General features: G+C 44.2%; 1 non-coding gene across 1 annotated transcript; it reads right to left on the reverse strand.

Annotated features, from left to right (window-relative positions):
• Positions 1–3,199: 3,199 nt before the first annotated feature.
• Positions 3,200–3,363, reverse strand: LOC147376221 (U1 spliceosomal RNA). The gene has a single exon (XR_015161723.1). It is a non-coding gene; the product is annotated as a U1 spliceosomal RNA (small nuclear RNA).
• Positions 3,364–8,216: the final 4,853 nt, after the last annotated feature.

Genomic DNA, 8,216 nt, shown 5'->3' on the forward strand with positions numbered 1-8,216 from the left:
TGTTTCCCCATCTATTTCCCATGAAGTGATGGGACCGGATGCCATGATCTTTGTTTTCTCAATGTTGAGTTTTAAGCCAACTTTTTCACTCTCCACTTTCACCTTCATCAAGAGGCTTTTGAGTTCCTCTTCACTTTCTGCCATAAGGGTGGTGTCATCTGCATATCTGAGGTTATTGATATTTCTCCCGGCAATCTTGATTCCAGCTTGTGTTTCTTCCAGTCCAGCATTTCTCATGATGTACTCTGCATAGAAGTTAAATAAGCAGGGTGACAATATACATCCTTGACGTACTCCTTTTCCTATTTGGAGCCAGTCTGTTGTTCCATGTCCAGTTCTAACTGTTGCTTCCTGACCTGCATACAAATTTCTCAAGAGGCAGATCAGGTGGTCTGGTATTCCCATCTCTTTCAGAATTTTCCACAGTTTATTGTGATCCACACAGTCAAAGGCTTTGGCATAATCAATAAAGCAAAAATAGATGTTTTTCTGGAACTCTTGCTTTTTCCATGATCCAGCAGATGTTGGCAATTTGATCTCTGGTTCCTCTGCCTTTTCTAAAACCAGCTTGAACATCAGGAAGTTCATAGTTCACATATTGCTGAAGCCTGGCTTGGAGAATTTTGAGCATTACTTTACTAGCGTGTGAGATGAGTGCAGTTGTGAGGTAGTTTGAGGGTTCTTTGGCATTGTCTTTCTTTGGGATTGGAATGAAAACTGACCTTTTCCAGTCCTGTGGCCACTGCTGAGTTTTCCAAATGTGCTGGCATATTGAGTGCAGCACTTTCACAGCATCATCTTTCAGGATTTGAAAGAGCTCCACTGGAATTCCATCACCTCCACTGGCTTTGTTCGTAGTGATGCTTTCTAAGGCCCACTTGACTTCACATTCCAGGATGTCTGGCTCTAGGTGAGTGATCACACCATCGTGATTATCCGGGTCATGAAGATCTTTTTTGTACAGTTCTTCTGTGCATTCTTGCCATCTCTTCTTAATATCTTCTGCTTCTGTTAGGTCCATACCATTTCTGGACTAGTCAATCTAATCACACTAGGACCACAGCCTTGTCTAACTCAATGAAACCAAGCCATGCCCGTGGGGCAACCCAAGATGGATGGGTCATGGTGGAGAGATCTGACAGAATGTGGTCCACTGGAGAAGAGAATGACAAACCACTTCAGTATTCTTGCCTTGAGAACCCCATGAACAGTATGAAAAGGCAAAATGATAGGATACTGAAAGAGAAACTCCCCAGGTCAGTAGGTGCCCAATATGCTACTGGAGATCAGTGGAGAAATCACTCCAGAAAGAATGAAGGGATGGAGCCAAAGCAAAAACAATACCCAGCTGTGGATGTGACTGGTGATAGAAGCAAGGTCCGATGCTATAAAGAGCAATATTGCATAGGAACCTGGAATGTCAGGTCCATGAATCAAGGCAAATTGGAAGTGGTCAAACAAGAGATGGCAAGAGTGAATGTTGACATTCTAGGAAACAGCAGACAGAAATGGACTGGAATGGGTGAATTTAACTCAGAGGACCATTATATCTATTACTGCGGGCAGGAATCCCTCAGAAGAAATGGAGTGGCTATCATGGTCAACAAAAGAGTCCGAAATGCAGTACTTGGGTACAATCTCAAAAACGACAGAATGATCTCTGTTCCTTTCCAAGGCAAACCATTCAATATCACAGTAATCCAAGTCTATGCCCCAACCCGTAACGCTGAAGAAGCTGAAGTTGAACGGTTCTATGAAGACCTACAAGACCTTTTAGAACTAACACCCAAAAAAGATGTCCTTTTCATTATAGGGGACTGGAATGCAAAAGTAGGCAGTCAAGAAACACCTGGAGTAACAGGCAAATTTGGCCTTGGAATACGGAATGAAGCAGGGCAAAGACTAATAGAGTTTTGCCAAGAAAATGCACTGGTCATAACAAATACCCTCTTCCAACAACACAAGAGAAGGCTCTATACATGGACATCACCAGATGGTCAACACCAAAATCAGATTGATTATATTCTTTGCAGCCAAAGATGGTGAAGCTCTATACAGTCATCAAAAACAAGACCAGGAGCTGACTGTGGCTCAGACCATGAACTCCTTATTGCCAAATTCAGACTTAAATTGAAGAAAGCAGGGAAAACCACTAGACCATTCAGGTATGACCTAAATCAAATCCCTTATGATTATACAGTGGAAGTGAGAAATAGATTTAAGGGCCTAGATCTGATAGATAGAGTGCCTGATGAGCTATGGACTGAGGTTCGTGACATTGTACAGGAGACAGGGATCAAGACCATCCCCATGGAAAAGAAATGCAAAAAAAGCAAAATGGCTGTCTGGGGAGGCCTTACAAATAGCTTAGAAAAGAAGAGAAGCGAAAACCAAAGGATAAAAGGAAAGATATAAACATCTGAATGCAGAGTTCCAAAGAATAGCAAGAAGAGCTAAGAAAGCCTTCTTCAGCGATCAATGCAAAGAAATAGAGGAAAACAACAGGATGGGAAAGACTAGGGATCTCTTCGAGAAAATCAGAGATACCAAAGGAACATTTCATGCAAAGATGGGCTCGATAAAGGACAGAAATGGTATGGACAGAACACATGTTCCCACTAAAATCTTTTGAGGTCTGCATTTGTCAGACAACAACAAAAGACTTCACACGAAGTATCACGACTAGCAAACATCTTGCAAAGCAATCGGACATCATTGAGTGAGTGAACAATAACTGCAAGTATCTCAATAGAAGTTTTGCCTGAGGTGTCTCAAAAGTAATCACACCCCTTCATTCAGTTTCTTAAAGATAACTTACAACTTTTGGCACCAAGCAAATGGGGAGAAAATAGTTGCAAACCCATACCTACTACAACAAAGAACCTAAAAAAAAAAAAAAAGACATTCTTGGTTGTATATGTATATCTGATTTTTACTTTGCCCCCAGCGTATCTGTCTTTTCCAACTCTCCCACTTAGAAAAATAACTTGAGCTTGGGCATATACTGAGGAGACCCAAGTGTGATTTCTGGCTTAAGATTCCTTGGAGAAGAAACCCAGTATTCTTGCCTTGAAAGATTTCATAGACATAGGAGCCTACTAACAGCCTACACTCCATGAGGTCAAAGAGGCGGATATGACTTAGTGACTAACCATCACCAAGGAAACATAGATAAAGTCTGCAGTTATTACTTAGTTATCAGGGGAAAGCGCGCACGCAGTCCCCCACTACCATAAATTACACAGTCAAGTTTTCTCTATTTGAGGAAACCGCAGAGGTCAGCACACCCACAGTGCAATGGGTGAGCCTCGCCCTGGGAGAACCACCTTCTTGATCATGGTATCTCCTCTGCCAGGTAAGTATGAGATGACCTTCCCCCTGGTCCCCCGCACACCTTTAGACACGTTCACTGTGCACACACGCTGACTTTGCCGTTTCCCCGCGACTCTTCCACTGTCCTCTGAACCCTCTCTTTTTCCATGCCTCAGGCCCTCCAAATAACTCTTCTAAAAAAAATCAAACAAAATCTCAGGAAAATTTCCATAACGAGGGAAGTGACTCGCCGGGAACAGTACCACTTCGCTGCAAAATTTACATAAGCCAACCCCATTGAAGACCTCTAAGGCGGCGCCTCTCCTTCAACCCAAGCCCCGCCCCACCCCTGTCCACAGGACCAATGGCCAGTCCCCTGTGACGAGGAAGTGACGTCATGATTTCATCAACCTTGGTAATCGACCTACTTACAACGATAGAAGAGACCTTGGACTTCCTTGGTGGCTCAGACGGTAAAGCATCTGCCTACAATACAGGAAACCCGGGTTCGATTCCTAGGTCCGGAGGATCCCCTGGAAGAGGAATTGGAAACCGACTCCAGTTCAGTTCAGTCACTCAGTCGTGTCCGACTCTTTGCGACCCCATGAACCGCAGCACGATAGGTCTCCCTGTCCATCACCAACTCCCCGAGTTCACTCAGACTCACGCGTTGCCTGGAAAATCCAATATAGGGAGGATCCTGGTAGGCTACAGTCCATGGGGTTGCAAAGAGTCGGGTACGACTGAGCGATATAACTTTCACCCTTGTCACTCAGTCGTGTCCGACTCTTTGCGACCCCATGAACCGCAGCACGATAGGTCTCCCTGTCCATCACCAACTCCCTGAGTTCACTCAGACTCACATCCATCGAGTCAGTGATGCCATCCAGCCATCTCATCCTCTGTCTTCCCCTTCTCCTCCTGCCCCCAATCCCTCCCAGCATCAGAGTCTTTTCCAATGAGTCAACTCTTCGCATGAGGTGGCCAAAGTACTGGAGTTTCAGCTTTAGCATCATTCCTTCCAAAGAAATCCCAGGGCTGATCTCCTTCAGAATGGACTGGTTGGATCTCCTTGCAGTCCAAGGGACTCTCAAGAGTCTTCTCCAACACCACAGATCAAAAGCATCAATTCTTTGGTGCTCAGCCTTCTTCACAGTCCAACTCTCACATCCATACATGACCACAGGAAAAACCATAGCCTTGACTATATGGACCTTTGTTGGCAAAGTAATGTCTCTGCTTTTGAATATGCTATCTAGGTTGGTCATAACTTTCCTTTCGATGAGTAAGAGTCTTTTAATTTCATGGCTGCAGTCACCATCTGTAGTGATTTTGGAGCCCAGAAAAATAAAGTCTGACACTGTTTCCACTGTTTCCCCATCTATTTCCCATGAAGTGATGGGACCGGATGCCATGATCTTCGTTTTCTCAATGTTGAGCTTTAAGCCAACTTTTTCACTCTCCACTTTCACCTTCATCAAGAGGCTTTTGAGTTCCTCTTCACTTTCTGCCATAATGGTGGTGTCATCTGCATATCTGAGGTTACTCATATTTCTCCCGGCAATCTTGTTTCCAGCTTGTGTTTCTTCCAGTCCAGTGTTTCTCATGATGTACTCTGCATAGAAGTTAAATAAGCAGGGTGACAATATACAGCCTTGACATAGGCGGGTTTTATTTCTTTTCACTTTAAAATTTTTACTTTTTCTTTGGGTATAGCCAGTTAACAATGTTGTGGTAGTTCCAGGTGAATAGCGAAGGGACTCAGCCATACATGTACATGGAGATACAGACGGATTTGCCAGCCTCCTCAGAGTCTGACCTTTCGTGCTGGATTGCACACCGAGGAGAGAAATTTAGGGATCGTGTGTTATGCTGATGCAAAAGTTTTTAAGGAATAAATAAGTTGTAAAACAGTGAATAGAAATAGTACAGAGACAAAAGCATATGTATATTTCATGTGTATAAACATACAGATTTAGGGTTACATCTCAAAGTGCTTTGTGTGTGTGGACCACAATAAACTGTGGAAAATTCTTCAAGAGATGGGAATACCAGACCACCTGATCTGTCTCTTGGGAAATCTGTATGCAGGTCAGGAAGCAACAGTTAGAACTGGACATGGAACAACAGACTGCTTCCAAATAGGAAAAGGAGTACGTCAAGGATGTATATTGTCACCCTGCTTATTTAACTTCTATGCAGAGTACATCATGAGAAATGCTGGACTGGAAGAAACACAAGCTGGAATCAAGATTGCTGGGAGAAATATCAGTTACCTCAGATATGCAGACGACACCACCATTATGGCAGAAAGTGAAGAGGAACTCAAAAGCCTCTTGATGAAGGTGAAAGTGGAGAGTGAAAAAGTTGGCTTAAAGCTCAACATTGAGAAAACAAAGATCATGGCATCCGGTCCCATCACTTCATGGGAAATAGATGGGGAAACAGTGGAAACAGTGTCAGACTTTATTTTTCTGGGCTCCAAAATCACTACAGATGGTGACTGCACCCATGAAATTAAAAGACACTTACTCCTTGGAAGGAAAGTTATGACCAACCTAGATAGCATATTCAAAAGCAGAGACATGACTTTGCCAACGAAGGTCCATCTAGTCAAGGCTATGGTTTTTCCTGTGGTCATGTATGGATGTGAGAGTTGGACTGTGAAGAAGGCTGAGCACCAAAGAATTGATGCTTTTGATCTGTGGTGTTGGAGAAGACTCTTGAGAGTCCCTTGGACTGCAAGGAGATCCAACCAGTCCATTCTGAAGGAGATCAGCCCTGGGATTTCTTTGGAAGGAATGATGCTAAAGCTGAAACTCCAGTACTTTGGCCACCTCATGCGAAGAGTTGACTCATTGGAAAAGACTCTGATGCTGGGAGGGATTGGGGGCAGGAGGAGAAGGGGAAGACAGAGGATGAGATGGCTGGATGGCATCACTGACTCGATGGATGTGAGTCTGAGTGAACTCCGGGAGTTGGTGATGGACAGGGAGGCCTGGCATGCTGCGATTCATGGGGTCGCCAAGAGTCGGACACGACTTAACGAATGAAATGAACTGAACTCAAAGTGCTACTGGGTGGACTAATTTTCTGTGCAGATTCTTCCTGTCTCATTCTCACGATATCCCAAGAACAATACTTTTCCTTTGCTTACCATACAGAATACACGACATGAGGATTCTGAAATAGAAACTGATGACTAAAATAAGGGCAAGAAAGATGGCCTGTTTGCTTGGAGAGTGAGGTTTGTTTATTTGTTTTCTCTTACTGCATGAGACTGGGTTAGACCTGAGGGCGGAGAAGTGGGAGGCTGGAGAAGACAGCCAGCTTGTGTTTTCTGACCAGAGAGCAAGGGGAAATGGAGTAACTTGATCCTTGAGGTGCCTTTGGCTTAAGGGGGAAGGTGACTGCTGGAAAATCTTGGGGTGAACCCCAAAGGAACTCAGCACGCAGTTAGCTTCCAGGAAGAATCTTGCTTTCTTCCTCCCTTCCCCACCCCCACCCCCACCCCCCATTTCTCTCTCTGCAACCATCAGAAATAGATTCTGGCTCTTTTCATCTGACATAAGTTTTAATCCAGGGCTAGTAATACCTTAGAGAATCTCCAGAAAACTGGAGAATGAATTTATACAAAGTGGGAGGAATAAAAAAGGCTGATGAAAGCGAGCCCACAAACCAAATGGAAAGGACACTGGTGCCTTCCGCTGAGTGGCAAACCCTATGGCTTTGCAGCGCTGACCCTGTTGGGCCTGGGCATAGACACCACCCGTGGGTCCATGCCTTCCACTGCACCTGGCTGCTGTTAAACTGAAGATTTGTGGTGGGGGGATTCTTCTGTGGCTGTGGCCAGAAAGAATTTTCCCAGGGCCTACTCCTTGTGTCTCTCACCTGTTAAATGCTGGAGTAGTTGTTACTTATAGGGAGTGGCCAGTTCCTGGTAATAGATCCACATCTTAGCCCCTCGGAAAACTAAGTAAGTGTGTGATCCTCAGAAGTTGCAGAATATGGAAAATTCCTCATCAAGGGAAAGGGGAGTTCAGATAGTAGTTGCTCAAGATATAACAAAGATATAGCCCTGTAGCTAGCCCAGTGAAGAACATTATAAATTCAGTGCCCCAGCCCCTGCAACCCTGTGTCAAATAGACCAGGCATGCACCATCCTGTCTTGGAGCATGCTAGACGTTTATCCCTGAGTGCAAGTGAGGTTTCAACCTCTTATATGGGGATGGTTGGTACCTCATCCAGTATTATTTACATTTTCCACACTGAGAATTAAGCAGTTTGACAGTTTGCATTTCTGGGGATAGAGTACTTGGTCTAAAGCTATGGTAACAAATTCCCACCATAACTGGTTTTAAATATTCTTTATTCACCGAGGTCCACTGTAGGAGTTTCCTATTGCTACTGTGAGTTGTTCCTACATATTTAGTGGCTTAAAACAACACACATTTCTTATCTTATGATTCTGGAGATCAGAAGTTCAAGGTGCATCTCACTGGGCTACAATCAATGTGACAGTTGGGTTGTGGTTCTTCTTGGAGATGCTAGAGGAGAATCTGTTGGCCTTGTCCAGCCTCTAGAAGATGCCCACATTCTACTCTCATAGGCCACTTTCATCTTCAAAGCTAGTTACAACTGATCAAGTTATTCTCACAACACATTATTCTGATACCAACTCTCTTTCCTCCCTCTATAGGGACCTTTGTGATTCCATGAGGTGCCCATCTCAAGATCTTTAATTTAATCACACTGCAAAGTCTCTTTTGCCATGTGAAGTAACATAATCACAGATTCCAGGGACCCAGATGTGACATCTTTGGGGAAGCATTAGCCTGCCACCACAGCCAGCCTCCTCAGTGACCACATTTCTGCTCCCTTCTGAAAGTCATCCAGGTGAAAGC

The sequence above is a fragment of the Bos grunniens genome, chromosome 3 (assembly GCF_055505025.1).
Source record: "Bos grunniens cultivar Pamir isolate PY7600 chromosome 3, Bosgru_T2T1.0, whole genome shotgun sequence".
Classification (NCBI taxonomy): Eukaryota; Metazoa; Chordata; class Mammalia; order Artiodactyla; family Bovidae; genus Bos; species Bos grunniens.